Genomic DNA, 16,909 nt, shown 5'->3' on the forward strand with positions numbered 1-16,909 from the left:
TCAGCACCTTAGGACTAGTCGTGACACAAATTAAAATATCGATGCTAGTGTCATAGTCCAAGAGAACTCATATTCTCCACATCTAGAATATGTTTCATATAGTTATGTCAATAATTGAGACAACCGTCAAGTACGAAAAGTATTTGTGTGTAGAGGACTTTGACAACACTCTATGACAGGAGTGAGAGGGACCCTCATAAACCTTGCTCCACACCTTGGCTAAAATAAACTCCTTGAGTTGTTAGACCATATTATACATCCCTGTGATAGATAACAAGTGTCATTTATTGGATCTCTACCCTTGCCGTCATGGATCCAATCTTGTCCAAAGATGATTCAAAACATCCTCTTTGATCAAATCTCCATAAGGAATTCACTAATAGATTAGATTGGGATGAGTGTACTTGCACTCCTCGTCCTACAGAGAGTTGACCATCAGTGTAACATGAATAATATGTAAACAACATAATGGATCCAATCTTGTCCAAAGATAATTCAAAACATCCTCTGTTATCAAATCTCCATAAAGAATTCACTAGTAGATTAGATTGGGATGAGTGTACTTGCACTCCTTGTCCCGCAAAGACTTGACCACGAGTATAACATGAATAATATATAAACACCATCGGTCTTATAATTTCATCATAAGACCGTTGTTTGTAGTTTGAGCCATTGTAACAGCTTAAAATGTTTTATCATGGTTGAGGACCCTTTTCCTTAACATAAATTATCATTTAGGGCTTAACATGGAGACCTTTGATAGAGCATAATAGCAGAATACTTGACTATAAAATGATAAAGATTGGCAAAATAAATGCCAATCAACTACTTTGCTATGGTTCACAACCATGCTTACTGAAATGAAAAAAATATCATCTATTGCATGCACATAAGAATGATCGGACTCAACCATAAATGAGTTATTTTTTCAGCGATAAAGGAAAAATAAATGCCAAGAAGCAAAAATTCATAGTGAGAGCATCACAAAAAATGTATGTAGTGCAAAATAAATGCCAACCAAAAACCTTGCAGCATTCCTAGCAGCATCGTGCCAAAAGTCATAGCTGAAATTATTTGGCATAGCAAAAGCATTAAAAAACTTTGTAAATGGAATTAAGTCTAGCATAATGGCATGTCTTGTATGCAACTCCTTGCATGGCTATAGCAATTTTGATGGTATAAGTAATGGCCCAAAACGACCAAAATAATAAATCATGTGGTGGATATGAAGATTCACTATAGATCTATTAGAACCATTGTGAAAACAAAATAATAAATCATGTGGTGGATATGAAGATTCACTATAGATCTATTAGAACCAATGTGAAAACAAAAAATATCTATTAGGAATTTTTATTAAAAAACTACAAACATTGCATGTATTGATTGCAAAAAACAAAAGTATACCTTAGAGCTTTGAGACACAAAGCAAATTCATGTTTATGTCAACTTCATATCCCTTATCCCCATGCACATAATTCTTCTCCCTCTTGTGTAATAATCCTCCGCAAGCTTGAGACCATAAGAACCCATCTTGAGTACACCTTGTGTAACACTAATGGGATCAAAATGTCGATACACCTCAAGTACTAACTGCCAAACTAAGAGAATAAGATGTCAATAACATTCAAAATTTCTAATATATTTAAACCTCAATTGCCAATTCCCTTGCAAACTATTCCCAAGCTCATCAAAGCATTTGTTTTCCTCTAAGGCCATTGTCATACCTTGGCACGGGCACCATGGAAACAGATTTTATATTCCATTTTTAGATGCATGGTAGCCAGAATGAAAACAAAGAAAACAATATATACTAGCTAATCAACACAGAGACACATCATGAGCAACACAGAGACACAGCATGAAGAGAACATATGGGCTCGACTATCTCAAAGAATCGATACAGACTCTGGCGTGGCAGCACACTCAGCTCTAGCCCAGAACTCACAGGTACAATGGGGGTGTCGAGGCTCAGGTGTGCAGGGATGGTGCAGACATGATGTGTGCTACCCTAGATGGCGACCTTGGACTGTGTGTGTGTGTGTGTGTGTGTGTGTGTGTGTGTGTGTGTGTGTGTGTGTGTGTGTGTGTGTGTGTGTGTTATGAAGCTAAGTTATCTACCTCATTTACCTAATAACCTTCAAGGTAACTTTCTAAAATTTGTTGTTGAGATTTAAGAGGCACTATGAAAATCTCCAAGTGTTTACCGCATTGTTTTACCACGTTTTGTAGAGGGAAAGTGCAAATTCAGGTAGAGAAGGAAGAGAGAGGAGGGCGTAGTTCTTTTTTGTGTTTAAAATATTTCCATGACAGTTTCTGCGTTTATTTACCGCTGTTATTATCGCATGTATTACGGCTTTTATTTCTGACAACAAAATTTAGCGCCTAAAATTTCAAATTCTAGCTTAAAATAAACATCCCCCCCCCCCCCCCCCCCCCCCCCCCCCCCTTTTCAAATTTTGGTGTTTCCCTTTTGTATAAAATTTTCAAATTTAAAAAAGGAGAGAGAGAGAGAGAGAGAGAGAGAGAGAGAGAGAGAGAGAGAGAGAGAGAGAGAGAGAGAGAGAAAGAGGGGGGGATAATAAGATTACACTTGTTTACAACTAAAATAATCACTGTCAATTGATTCACATAATTGAGAATATTCCCAAATCTAGAGAGAGGAAGAGGGTGGAGAGAGAGATGAACGGATTACACGACCAAAAAACTTCAGAACTGCAAAATGTTTATGAATCATCTTCCAAAAGATCTCTACATGAGGCATCATCCAATTCTAAGCCCAAAGCTCCTAAATCAATAAAGCGAAACAGAATTGTCGTTTGTGGATGCATTGGCTTCATCATCTTCGAGTTCATCATCTCCATCTCATCATCTTCATCATAATAACAATTATCCTCGCTAAGACTTGCTGTCGCCGGACTTGATTCATCGACCTCCCTCTCCTTTGTTTCCACCTCAGCCAAAGTCGGAGGTGGAAGAGGGTGAAGATGGTCTCCACTTCATTAGTGGAAAAAATGGTTCTACTCCAAGGTGTTACAGGAATTACGAACCAAAGTTTTGGTTGGTGGATTGCTGGGATATAGATGACCTATAATATAAAATCTCAAAGTGAGTAACATTGGTATAATTAATGCTACAAGCAAATAAGAATAAAAAAGGTACATGTCATCACTCACCTACTCACAATTGCTTGTGCGGTAAAACTAAATTGGCATACCTCGCTATGTGATGCACACTAGAGTCCACGGGTGGATGCATGAATAGGTGGCCCAATTTTAACCGGTTGAAAGTTTCTTTTAGAGGCTTAAAATTTAGGGGGTATGAAACTGGTGTTATGGGCAAGAATTGTTTGAATTAAATATTCGTGTGGAGGATACAAAATCTTAAAAATCATGTGGAGGATTCAAAAACACGTGTGGAGCCCACGTCAGAACGAATGTTCAGTCGAATGTTTTCATGACTGTGACTTCTCTGTATCTTTGTGCCTTTCTCCTTCTGCGCCTTTCTCAGCTCGCTCTACAGCCCCTTGTCCACACTGCTTATCCTTCGCTATGGATAGCAACCTAAGAAAGAACCCAAGGAATGCAGCCCGCCAGGTCTCCCCCACAAAGACCCGACATTCTCCCACGAAGGTATGTCACCTCTCTCTGTCTCTCTCTGTGTTGTGTACAGCGGACCTGTGTGTAGTAGAGTACTGAGGTGTGGATACATTGAGTAATGAGTATGGATTTATTCCTTTCAGAGACAGAAGTTACAGCCTCCTCCCAAAATCAGCCGCTTTGTTCACCCCAAGGATGTGGAGGTGCCATTAAAGGAATTCTGCACTACAAAGGAGGATTTTCACAGGGAATATGGGTTAAGTGTTGAGGGGAAAGATGTTAGGAAGTTGACATATGCAGATGTGCCCATATCGGACTGGATGAAAGTTTTCACGTGTCTTCCAGTGAAGGAGAAAAAAGTGCCGATAAAAATAGCAAGGCCGGATCACTACCAGGCACTCTACCAGCTCTACAAGCAGGTGTACCAATCCAAACCACCAAACTATCTGCTGGGAGTCAAGTTTGCACGCGGATATGTTTATTTCGTATGCACAGGAAAAGAGAACAATGGAAGTTAGAGACTTCCCAAGTATCCACAGGTACCCCAAGTGGTTCTGCCTTCTTCATACCCCATCTGGAAGTACACTAGTCGGAAGTGGACCTTTTGCGACCACTCAGTCTGTCTTTAGTGTTGAAGTATCCACTTCCTTGCAAGAACTCCTTGTTGAGGTTAGAAAATCTCATGACAATGTATCAGCGGAGTGTCAGAAGGCTAAGGATTCAGTGGTCAAATCTGTTGTTGATGTGCACCGTTGCGAGGGTGCCCTTGACACCATCCGAATGCACTTCCCTGATGATGCCAATGTACCAACAGGCTTGCTTGACAGCCTCCAAGAAAAAATTGACCAAGCAAAAGCCACCCTATAGCAGGCACACGTATGCTTTTAAATCCATCTGTTTTTAGTATAATACATGCAAAGTACCATACGGTATGATTTTTCATACCGGTAGGATTATATCATATTCGGTAAGGGTAGATGACAATACCGGTAGGATTATACCCTACTGGTATGATTACATCCTACCAGTATGATTATATCCTACCGGTAGGATGTTACCTTACCGGTAGGATTTAGGAGATAATCCTACCGGTATGATAACATCCTACTGGTATGGTTACATCCGACCGGTATGGTTAGATCCAACCGGTATGATAAAATCCAACCGGTTTGATGTTATGCTTCCGATATACTGTTATCCTACCGGTATGATGTTACCGGATATTATCCTACCGGTATGATGTTATACTATCCAGTATAATAACATTATACCGGTGGGATAACATCATACCAGCAGGATGTAATCATACCGGTATGATAACATCATTATACTGATTTTCAAGCATTCATACCGATTTTATACCTGTTTGACATTGTCTGATAACAGAGGTCGCTTGCCTACAGGAAGAATTATCCAAATGCTTGGACCGTGAGGAAACCTTTGGTCTCTATGTCACGTTTGTGACAGGCATGATTAGTCAACCAATGCTACCTGAAACCATAGTCTTGCCTGCACGAGTAACAGCTCTTGGACATAGTGTTGTTCTCATTGATGTGTGCAATGCTTGTGGTGTAAAAATTCATGATCACAATCGCTCAAGCCATGTTGTTCTATTGCCTTGTTCACATGCATACCATGCATTCTGCTATGCTCACTTGGCTGAGAAAGGAAAGTGCATGCTTAAGGATTGCCTCGGAGTTATTTCTGCAGAAGACCAATCCCTTCTAAAGAAGAAGCCAGTTGAACCATGCCCAAAAACAGGTGAGAAAATTGTTTCAATGGGTAATCAGGTGGTTGATTTTTGTCTTCTCTGATTTTTTTTCAGGTGGTTGATTTTTGTCTTCTCTGATGTTTTTTTAGAGTCAAGCTGCTTCAAAACTACTGCCGGTACAGACACAGGGAACGATGCAGTGACGCCTACATACAAGACACCTGTGGAGGTATTGCTTGATGAAAATGTCCCTGGTAATGCTGAGAAACCTGTTTCAGAAACAACAGAAGAAGAACAAAACTTTGAGGTAAAGGAGCAAAGTACGACTGGTGCTGAAGAGAAAACCCAGAATGAGGAAGACGATGTGTTGCTAGACACTGGCGTGCGGGTGACAAGATCAAAGACCCCGAGAAAACGAGGCCAACGTGGCAAGAGTAAGTTTTTTCATTGATTATGGCTCTAATAAGTGATCTCTTGCTGGACAGCTTTCTAAAGCTGATGGTCGTGTAGATGTCAGGCTGGAGGGAAGTCCCGAGGAGACCCTTGCTCAGCATATAAGAAAGGAAAAAAGAAAAAAAATCGAGAAGACTAGAGATGAGAAGCCTGAAATGGAGCAAAAAAGCAAGGAAGCGGAAGAGACCCAGGGGCAGCCAGAAGAGGAGATGGACATAGAAGACACTAAGGAGATGCAGAATACCAGCACAAGTTCTTACCCTAAACCCAGAGCCTGCAAAAGATTATAGTTTGCCCCCCCATGTTTCTTTTTATGTAACCACTTCTGAAATTAATATAACTTTCTTTCCCATTCGACGTCTCTTTCATCTTGTGCCTAATTTTTGAACATTGTGTGTTTTTATTGTATGATTTCAATCTATAGACATGTCCAAATTGCATATTTAAATTTGAGTCTTGTGTAATTTTGCATGTGCAGATATGTTTTCAGTTGAAGAATGGCGCCTTGCAGATAGGTTCAGGGCTGACAAGCAGAATGGCAGGGCTGACATTCGTGCAATATGGAATTGCGTGTTGTCTCCTGCAGTGCTCGTGTTTCCTCTATGGTATAGACTAATTAAAAGAATCCCACTGATATGGCCAAGGCCACCACCTCCGTTGAGCGTCCAACGTAGGGTTCTCATTTTGGACCTTAATGGATTATTGCTCAAGAAATTTGATGGAAAATATGGTGAAGAATTGCCCCACTGGCCAGAAATGCGGTATGTTGTTGAAGGGGATACACAGTTTTGAGTAAGGTCCGATGCAGAAGTGTTTCTGAATTTTTGTTTCAGATGGTTCGAAGTGTGGATATGGAGCTGCTGCGAGTTTGAGAAGCTCAAACACACGCTAGCGACAGTGTTCTCTGACCACCACAAAAGATTCAATGGAGTGGTAAGTCAAGCGCAGTGCACAAGGGCCCCTTTTAAATTGGGCCTGACAGATAAACCGATGTTCCATAAGAATCTCGAAACTTTTCCTGACCTACCACCTGACACACTTATCTTTGATGATTCTGGATGTAAGCTAATGTTTAATCCATTGGGGTCATTTCTTGTTTTTCCCAAGCTAGAAAAGCAGTCTAAAGAAGTGCGTGCCTGTTTTCTGTCAACCACTGTCATAAACTGGCTGGCACACTGGTTGTACTCTAAGGACAGAATTGAGTATACAAAGAGGACTGTAATTTGTGCAGACGAACAACCTGACGACACCTATGTGCGTCGTTTTTATTGGAAATGGCAGATTGACTTTTTCAAGAAGAAAGGAACATATTTTTTATATAAAAAGCAAGATTCATAAAGTCTGTGAAGTGGGCGACTTGTCGATGGATGTAAATGGAGAATTACTGAGCCAAAAGGCTCAATCAATGTAACAAAATTCATGTATAATACATTTACAAGCAAGTTGCACGAAAATAAATTGTATTCTATATTTGAAGTATATTGCAAATAAAAGGAGAGAGTGAGAGAGAGTGTCTGATAACGGTATTATACTGGGCATGACTGGTATGATACTGAGAGAGAGAGAGAGAGAGAGAGAGAGAGAGAGAGAGAGAGAGACTTATACTGAGAAGTGACTGGTATGATACCGGTATGATACTGTGAAGTGACTAATATGATACCGGTATGATACTGAGGAGTGACCGGTATGATACTTAGCAGTGATGACAGAGAGAGGGAGAGGGACTGGTATGATACCGGTATGATACTGTGGAGTGATCGGTATGATACTGAGACATTACACACACACACACACACACACACACACACACACACACACACACACACACACACAGAGATAGGGACTGGTATGATACCGGTATGATACTGAGGAGTTACTGGTATGATACCGGTATGATACTGAGAAGTGATTGGTATGATACTGAGAAATGACAAAGAGAGGATATTGAGAAATGACTGAGAGAGAGAGAGAGAGAGAGAGAGAGAGAGAGAGAGAGAGAGAGAGAGAGAGAGAGAGAGAGAGAGAGAGAGAGAGAGAGAGAGAGAGAGAGAGGGAATGTATGATATGGGTATGATACTAGGAAATGACTGGTATGATACTGTATCATACCGGTATGATACTGGGAATTGACTGGTATGATACCGATATGATACTGAGAAATGACTGGTATGATACATAAATGATACTGAGAAGTGACAAAGAGAGAGAGAGAGAGAGAGAGAGAGAGAGAGAGAGAGAGAGAGAGAGAGAGGGGGAGAGGGAGACAGTTCAGTTTACAGTAATAGGCAGATATACACAAAATTATGCATTATGCATTTCTTAAGATGGTTACAGCTCAAAAGGCATACTATTGTAGATAGACTCACTGACATCAAGTGATATTGTATATAGTTTTGAGTTGTTGGGATGGGGTATCATGGGGATTTTGATTGCCCGAACAAGATGTGAATATATGAACACCTCTGGCTTTTTGTCCAAAAGCTCGTAGGTCTGCTCATTTATCATACGATAGTAAAACCCTTTGATAGCATAGGATCCTCGCCCAATGATATTGCCCCAGTCATCTTCAGCATCTGAATGAAACTCTTGAATAGCTGCAGTGCATTTCACTGTATAGAAATCCACTTTTTCTTCATTGTCATTTGGTGCGGGAACAACAAAATTATCACCAACAATAAGAGCTTGACTGAGGGTGTCATAGTGTCCTTCATATGCTGCATCCTCATTTATTTCTTCATCATTGTCTTCCCCTTCTTCTGTAGGCTCCAAAATAAGGTATGTCCAGAAAGGAACGTGTGACTTGCTCACACATCTCCTCCACTTTTCCTGTTTACATGCACTACAGAAACAAGACAGTGAACGTGTTCTCAAAGCAGTTGTATCATGCTCTGAATATGCAGAAACAGAGTGCATTGAGCGGGTATTTTTTACAGCCTTCACATCCCAATTTTTTCCCCTTTCGACATCTCCCAATTCAATCACCCAAAAAATCCTGCTTACATAACAGGCCTGGGATGCATAGGTGGCTGTAGCACCATCTGACAAGGTCCGTCTCAATAATGCCACAACATCTGTAGCACAGTCTATCTTTGGGCAGTTTGGTTGCAATTGGTATTGAGTTAAAGACCTTTTTATCACTGCTCCCGCACCGTCGTGTTTTCCCTTACCATGTCCGGATCCAAAAAAGTTCCAAGACATTTTCCATCCCGTAAAAACACTGTATCTGCAATTTATTCAATGGATAGAAGAAGATTAATATACTCTTGGCACGATAAAATTACCAAAAAAAACACGTATTATAATATTACTGATGCTAGACAAGGATTTTATTACAACTTTAATGCCACTATTATAGGTCTCTATATTAAAACCACCTTCAGATAATGTTTGTTAGAACATGGTATACCTGGCAAGGAAATAGAATGGTCTTCTTGCTTTGAATTGTGAAGCTGCTCCATCAGACCATACCCAATGATGTTTTATGTTTAGACCAAATTTCTTTAGCCATTCCGCATGTTTCAGAAAACAGTGTTGAACAAAATGTGTGTCATGTTGCTTGTCATCTGAAATGAAGAAGTGAATTGTCTTGTGGATGTCACCTGCATAATATAAAAATAAAAAATTATTGAAGGCTTAATACAAAAGAAATAATACTGATCTAGGGTGATGTCGTTACCTGCAATTCAGAAATATGTTATGTGCACAAAAATAGTGACTTGATTTGAATACCAGTGCATGGACTGAATCTCATTTTGTTCTTTGAAACTATAATTTTCAGCAAAGTCAACAACTGACACAACAACATCTTCTGGAAAGCTTTGTATACATTCCTTATATTGTTCTGCTTGCCATCTATACACAAAATTATGCATTATGTATTTCTTAAGATGGTCTTTGAACCTGACTGAGAGATCCTGGCATGATATTTCCTTATGCGACAAGACTTTCCTTTTATTCTTCAGACTGTCACGCGCAGTTCCTACTTCTAGGTCCTCAAAAATCTTCACCACAATCTTTTTAGCAATAAATGCAGCCTCTGCAGCACAAAAGTCTAACTTATCCGGGCCACACCTTTTACATTGACCACTCAAGCAGGCAAGGGCATGGAAGGTGGACGTATCTGATTTAGGACACAGTATAGAGTCCAATAAGGCTGTTACACTCTTGATAGGGTTTTTTGGTGCCTTGCATCCACCATTGTCTTTGCATATGTTGCATTGACAATGGCAAGCTTTTCCATGCAGACCGAATACAGAACTTCGCATGTGATTTATGGCATCCTTTAGGAAGGACATTTGAACATGTGAAATGCAGCAGCAAGTATATCGGTCTCTCAATTTCCGCACAAAATATGGCTTCATGTACTCAAAATCCCGCTGCCTTATTACAATTTCAGGGTATTGTTCTTTGAAGTTGAGAAAGAGCTCCACCTACAATGAAAGACATATATGGTTAAAGAACATTGAAGAAAACTGTTACATTACCAGTATTTTTATTTCAAACCACTATGTTTTTTCACTTAATTGGTTAAGTAAACCAATATATATGAACACATGTCCTTGGTACGTACCAGTGGTATATAAGTGTCAACCATTGCAAATGTTCTTACTACTGATGTAAACCAGTCTTTTCATTTATAACCTGTATGTTATTTACCTAACCAGTACAAGTGAGAACTTAACCGCGATGTATACCAGTGATAAATAAGTGTTAAAAAGAATGAACACATGCCCTTGGTACGTACCAGTGGTATATAAGTGTCAACCAGTTCAAATGTTCTTACTGCTGATGTAAAGCAGTTTTTTCATTTAAAACCGGTATGTTATTTACCTAACCAGTACATGTGAGCACTTACCCATGATGTGTACCAGTGAAAAATAAATGTTAAAAAAATGAACACATGTCCTTGGTACGTACCAGTGGTATATAAGTGTCAACCAGTTCAAATGTTCTGACTGCTGATGTAAACCAGTCTTTTCATTTAAAACCGGTATGTTATTTACCTAACCAGTACATGTGAGCACTTAACCACGATGTATACCAGTGAGAAATAAGTGTTAAAGAAAATGAACACATGTCATTGGTACGTACGTGGTATATAAGTGTCAACATTAGGAAAAAAATGGACTCTCCATGGGCCTTGTAAGAATCCCTAATTTAAAGGAAGCCTGCCAAGATTAAGGGGGCCAAAGGCTTTGAATGGGGCTATTTTGGTAGGGTCTCCTCCACCTTTGACACCTAAAAAGGTAGGGGGAGGGGGGGGGGGGGGGGGGGGGGTAACCATTTAAAAAGTAGGGAAGGGGGGGGTAAACCATTTGAAAAGTAGGGGGGTAGGGGGTCTTCTCTCTCTACCTTTTTGGCCAACTTGTAAGTGGCCTCTTAACTCTCCCATGCCACCTAAGCAAATCCGTGGGTCAAAGAGGTCAAAAAATGACTTTTTTCAAAAACTTTCAAAAAAACTCTATTCCCCCCTAAAAAGTACCCCCAACATATACACATAATAAAAAAAAGTTTTTTAAGTTAAATTACTCAAAATTCAACATTTTTTGACTCCCTCCAAACTTTTAGAAAATTCCCCCCAAAATTGAAAACTCTCTCTCCTAATCTAAGCTCCTCTCCTACACCCATCCCCCTTGCACCTGCACCTGCTGCTGCACCTACGCACCCATCTCTCCATCCTTCAAGCTCCATCTCTCCATCCTTCAAGCTCCATCTCTCCATCCTACAAGCTCTATCTCTCCATCCTTCAAGCTCCATCTCTCCATCCTACAATGCCTCTTGACGACGTGACCAATGTCCCAGCAAGCTCTTCACGCGGTAGGTCTCCAGGGCTTTTCCTACGCCTACCTCAAGAGTATGTTCCGACAAAGAAAACATGCTTGGGTACATTACCTTCAGCCAACGAACACCGCGCTCAAGGGGAGAAGAATGTGGATCTCTGGACATATCGATGCTTGTATCCAAAGGATCCTTCTCTCAATGTTCATCCGTCTTTTACAAACATTCCATCACTGTTGCAATACGTTGGAAATGGAGAGCAAGGTTTGTTGGGCTACTGCAAGAGACTCAACAAACACGAGATTGCGCGGTTCGAGATCTACTTGCGTCATTGGCAGTTGCTCAATGGGAGTTTCCACAATCTTCAAGCTCAGATGCAAACAACTACTAGTGCGCTTGAGGAGGCAAAGAGCACCATCACAACCAAGGAAAATGTAATTAAAAAGCTTGAGGATACTCTTTCACACATGAAGAGTACTGCCATGGGAGGTAGGGTGAGGAAACGAGAGTTGTCTGAAATTCAGAATCTTGCACCACGTGGAGGTGCAAGAAAACGAAGGGTGACAGCTATGAGGTAACATGTTCTATTCCTCATGTTGTTTAAGTTTAATACGGCTCATCATTGTTGTTTTGGGCAATAGGAACTTCGTCCAAGAACCGTGCGGCGGCAAGAATGCATCAGCTAGGGCTACTTTACTTCGTTCTTGTTTCAACAAAGAGGATTTTATTGGGATGCTTGATGCTCCAGAGGCAAAACACTTGAAAGACGCAATCACTAAGAGAGTTCTTAGAGATTTTTCTAATATTGTCACTGATCTAGATGTTCAGGATATTTGTGATGCTGTTGGGATTAGTACCAAGGGCTATCAAGCAATACATCAAGTGTTAAAAGATGCATTAAGAAGTCGAGGAGTCACAGAAAACCTATTCCCACTTCCTCACTGAGTGAAGATTGCCAAGAAGGTGTCAAATGAAGATGTTGTTCACCGATTAGGGGACTACTTGTATATTGAAGACACGATGCCTCTTCAGCCGCTCCGTAGCAAGTCACAAGGAAGGGCCACGGGAAGGGAAGCGGTGCTGTTTCTAACAGTGTGTTGTGGACCGAAGGGTTTGTTTACACCAAATTCAACAATATCTTTGTGGACTTGATACGATTGCAGCAGTCCATGGCTGTTTTATACAATTTGAGTGATGCAGGTTAGTTTAGAGTTGCGTACATGCTCTATGATGTGTCATAACATGCATTCTGAGGCTTTATGTTGTTGGCACTTCTTGAAGGCAAGCTTGTGTTCGAGCTGAAGTTGGATGAGTGTGTAATTGTTAAAGGGAGAAAGTTAGAGAGAATGAGCATCACGCTTATGAATGAAGCCCTAGCTTATGCCAAGCAATCTTGCAGTTCGAGTGAAGCAACAAAGCCCTCTTTTAGTATGCAATCAGAGAAGGATATATGGTGGCTTGGTGCAATTGAAGTTCCGAAAGAGACACATGAAGTCCTTGCATGGATTTTCAGTAGAATCCCATGGGTCACAGAGGTCATTAAAGCTCAAATAAACGGTGAGAATCTCATGGTTCCAGGACGTGGGGAGTTTGATGTTGAATGGCATTTAGGTGGTGATCTAAAGACCATAAAGTGCATGCTTGGATACAAACAAGGTGCAAATTCTTTACTTCCCTGTCCATTCTGTACGAAAGGGCACAAGACAAGTCGAGCAACTCAAGTGGAAGGTCAGGACGATGATAATGATGACCATATAAATAGGGAGTGGCAAAGTTAGGTTCTTTCATGTGATATGCTAGAGGTGCCCAATACGGATAGCAAAGATCCTGGGTGGAACCCCATAATTCCCTTCTCCCTCAACAATGTTCACTTTTGCACATTGCATGCGTTTATGCGAATATTTGATAAGATCTTAAAGAATCACATTGATTATGCGTTCACAATGAAGCCCCTTCAACGGTCAAAAGACTCCTTGCAAGGGGTGGAGACGCTCCTTAATGAGATTGGATGTCACCGATCAAGGGTGAACATTGTAGCAGAGACTTGTAGGGAGAAGACATATGAGGTGGCACAGAAGGTTTCCATGAATGGAACCAAAGCACGTCGATTTTTCAAGAAGATGTCAAAGTCTCCAATGCAGGTATCCAAGGCAAGTGTCGATCTAGCAAGTGAGAAGCGGTGGTAGTTGTGGAAAGATTTGTGTTCATGCACGACGGACAAAGATCCCAATGTGGAGGTTGCTAACCAACGCAAGCTAGTATGGTCATCCTTTCAAAAGGTTGTGCAATTGATGAATCTTTCAAGCACCACCGTTGAGCAGCGAGAGGAGTTCAAGAAGGTGCTTTATGAATTCACAAAGGCCGCTAAGGACGGATGGTCTGAAAGCAAGATTACACACTACATGGTTTGTTTTAACGGACTTAATACATATGCAATGTTTGAAAATGTAACTTTTCTATTCGATTATCTCCTTTTTTGGTTGTTTTAGCACATTCTCTATGCGCATGGTGCATACTTCATGGACCGCTATGGTTCGCTTGATATATGGAGTACACAAGGCATGGAGAAGTCCCACTATCGAGCAAAAGGAGTCTACTTCAAGAATACTCCGCATGGTGGTGGTAGTTCACACTCCAACTACCTCCAAGAGATGTTTAATTGGTTTTTTAGGCACACCTTTGGGAGAACTCGTACTATTGAGAAAGCAAGAGAATCGATGTTAGCAAAGCAGTTACGCAACGCTTCCCGTACTGCAGCATCCGAGAAGTGGAAACGCTCGTGAGCGTCCCTCGGCCACGAAGCTTGGCGTGCAACTAAATATCGAAAAGACAGCGTTTGGGCGTCGCGTCAGCCGTCCGCATGATCCTGGTTTAGTTGTTCAATTCAATTGCTTTATTTGAGTTTCACTCAATTGGCCGCATAGTGTGAAAGGGCCCAAATCTCAAAAAAACCTATTTAAAGGTTGAAGGGGCTCATTTTGTCATCTTCCCTACTAGGTGCAACCATGGCACGAACAAAACAAACGGCTAGGATTGCATATCCAGAGGGGCCGGATGGCCAATGACTCAAAGGTATAGCAACAGAAGCTGGAACTTCACAAGCTCAAGGTGAAGTCCACACAGAAGAAGCTGGAGCTTCAAATCAGCATGGCCAGTCCTCTACAGCAGCAAAAGAGAGACGGAAGCAGCTTTTTGTCTATTCATCAGAATCCAACGATTCTGATGGCAACAGGGAGGATGAGAGCGACCAGGGAAAAGAAACAAACAGCCAAAAGCAGCCCTCAAAAGGCTCCGAAGAGACACAAACGAATGAAGATGCCCCATGGGTTGGCGTCCAAATACATGTCTATTGGGGGTAAGACACTTCCTAAAGGGAGTGGACCTACACCATCACATCCGGTCGATAGTGAAGAGCACGAATCACATGGAGAGTGGGTGGAATCCGATTATGAGGTGTTGGAAGTGCCTGTGCAGAAAAAAAAGAGAAAGAGCATTGTCTACAAGAAGAGGAAACAAGCTGCCCTGACTCGTGCCAAAAATTCACCTCCACGTCGACCTCAGAAGGTACGAAAGCGCATGCGTGCTTTTGTGGAGATTCGACACTATCAAAAGAGCACCGAGCTCTTGATTCGGAGGGCCCCTTTTGCAAGGCTATGCAGGGAGTTTTTGCAATTGTACAACACTCAGTTTCGGATGGGCGCCGTGGCCATAGAGGCAGTCCAAGAGGCAGCAGAGCAATATTTAACTGGCATATTCGAGGATTCTAACCTCTGTGCCATCCATGCAAAGCGTGTAACCATTATGCCCAAGGATATGCAGCTTGCTCGCCGTTTGCGCCATGAGGAGTAGCTTGTAATTAGGCATCAACCTTTTTGTATTTACGGAACTCCAAGATTGGGAAGAATTTGAATACAAGCGTCTTTTGATTCTATATCCCACTGTGTCCATTGTATTGGGAAGAATTTGAATATAAGCATCTTATACCCCAATGCGCAATGTATACCCCAGTGCGCAATGTATTGTTTTAATTCTGCAACATGCAATGTAGCAGTGGTTCAAGTTTTGTCTACCTTCTATTGTATGTATGTAGCCATTGGCTTGTTCTTGTGAAAAATTGCCTACGTTTAGCACCTTGGCTAAGTGGGGTATGCACTTCCTGATGTATCCATGCTATGTGACTCACTATTGCATGGCAAAAACATCTACAAAGTGTTCAAAATGTCTTGGAATGCCCCCAAGTTGGCTGCCACAAGGGCGCGCTTTTAGGGCTTCCAGAGGCCTATGGATGGACATAATGCGTGCCCTTGTGGCAGCCTCTCCTAGTGCTTTGTTGACACTCTCCAGTGGTTTCCAGACAATTTTGACAAGCAATAAGTATGTTTTGTTTGCTTCAATGCTTCAATTAGCATAGATGCTGCTGGAATTCATCCCCCCTTAGTCCATGTCAGTCCTAAACTCCAGAAAGGGCTTAGATATTGCCACAAAGTTTACTCTTGTGGTTTGTTAATACAACTTTAGGTATCTGGGGCAAGATGGGCTTAAGGTTACCGGGTATCCATGTCTTCCTGTTTTGCAGCTGGGTATTATTGTCTTCTCACTCTGTTTTGTAACTGGATATGCTCCTATTCTCTAAGAAGGGTTTAGATATTGCCAGAGTTTTGTGGTTTGTTAATACATCTTTAGGTATCTGGGGCAAGATGGGCTTTAGGTTACCTGGGTATCCATGTGTTTCTCTTTTGAAACTGGGTATTAATGCCTTGAAACTCTGTTTTGTACTTGGGTATGCTCTTAGATGTGTCCAAATTCATCTGCCACAAGGGCGCGCATTTGCACACTTCATCTGCTGATGGAAAGCCCTAATGCGCGCCCTTGTGGCAGCATTGTTTAGGCACTTCCAAGCCCTTTACTAGGCACATACATAACTTTGGAAGCCTAGAAATAACAAAGTATACATTTTTTAAATTTTAATGCCTGCCAAACCCTTTAGTAGTCATAGCAAAAATTATGGTGCTTCTCATACACAATGGAAGCCCAACATATAAGAAATTCAAAACCTTGCAAGAAAGAGAGTCATAGACAACAAAAAGTAGTTTCATTAAAGAAATCAATGCTTTACATGATATCCGGCTTTTGCTTTAGGATCTTTCTAATTACAATTTTCTGACGCTTGGCCTTTTGGGGTGGCTTCCTGTTAAGTAAAGTGGTTGTGATTTCTTGGGTGTGCATATAAGGCGCCCGCGAAAGTTTACACCGAAAGTGGATATTGCAAACTCTTTCTTTACAAGCACTACAAGGTTGGCCGTTTGGGCAAGTGTTGTTAAACACAACGCCTTGGAGAGTGAACGGAGAGCAAAAATGTTGTAGCGAC

The sequence above is a fragment of the Adiantum capillus-veneris genome, chromosome 25 (assembly GCF_014529385.1).
Source record: "Adiantum capillus-veneris isolate H3 chromosome 25, ASM1452938v2, whole genome shotgun sequence".
Taxonomy (NCBI): domain Eukaryota; kingdom Viridiplantae; phylum Streptophyta; class Polypodiopsida; order Polypodiales; family Pteridaceae; genus Adiantum; species Adiantum capillus-veneris.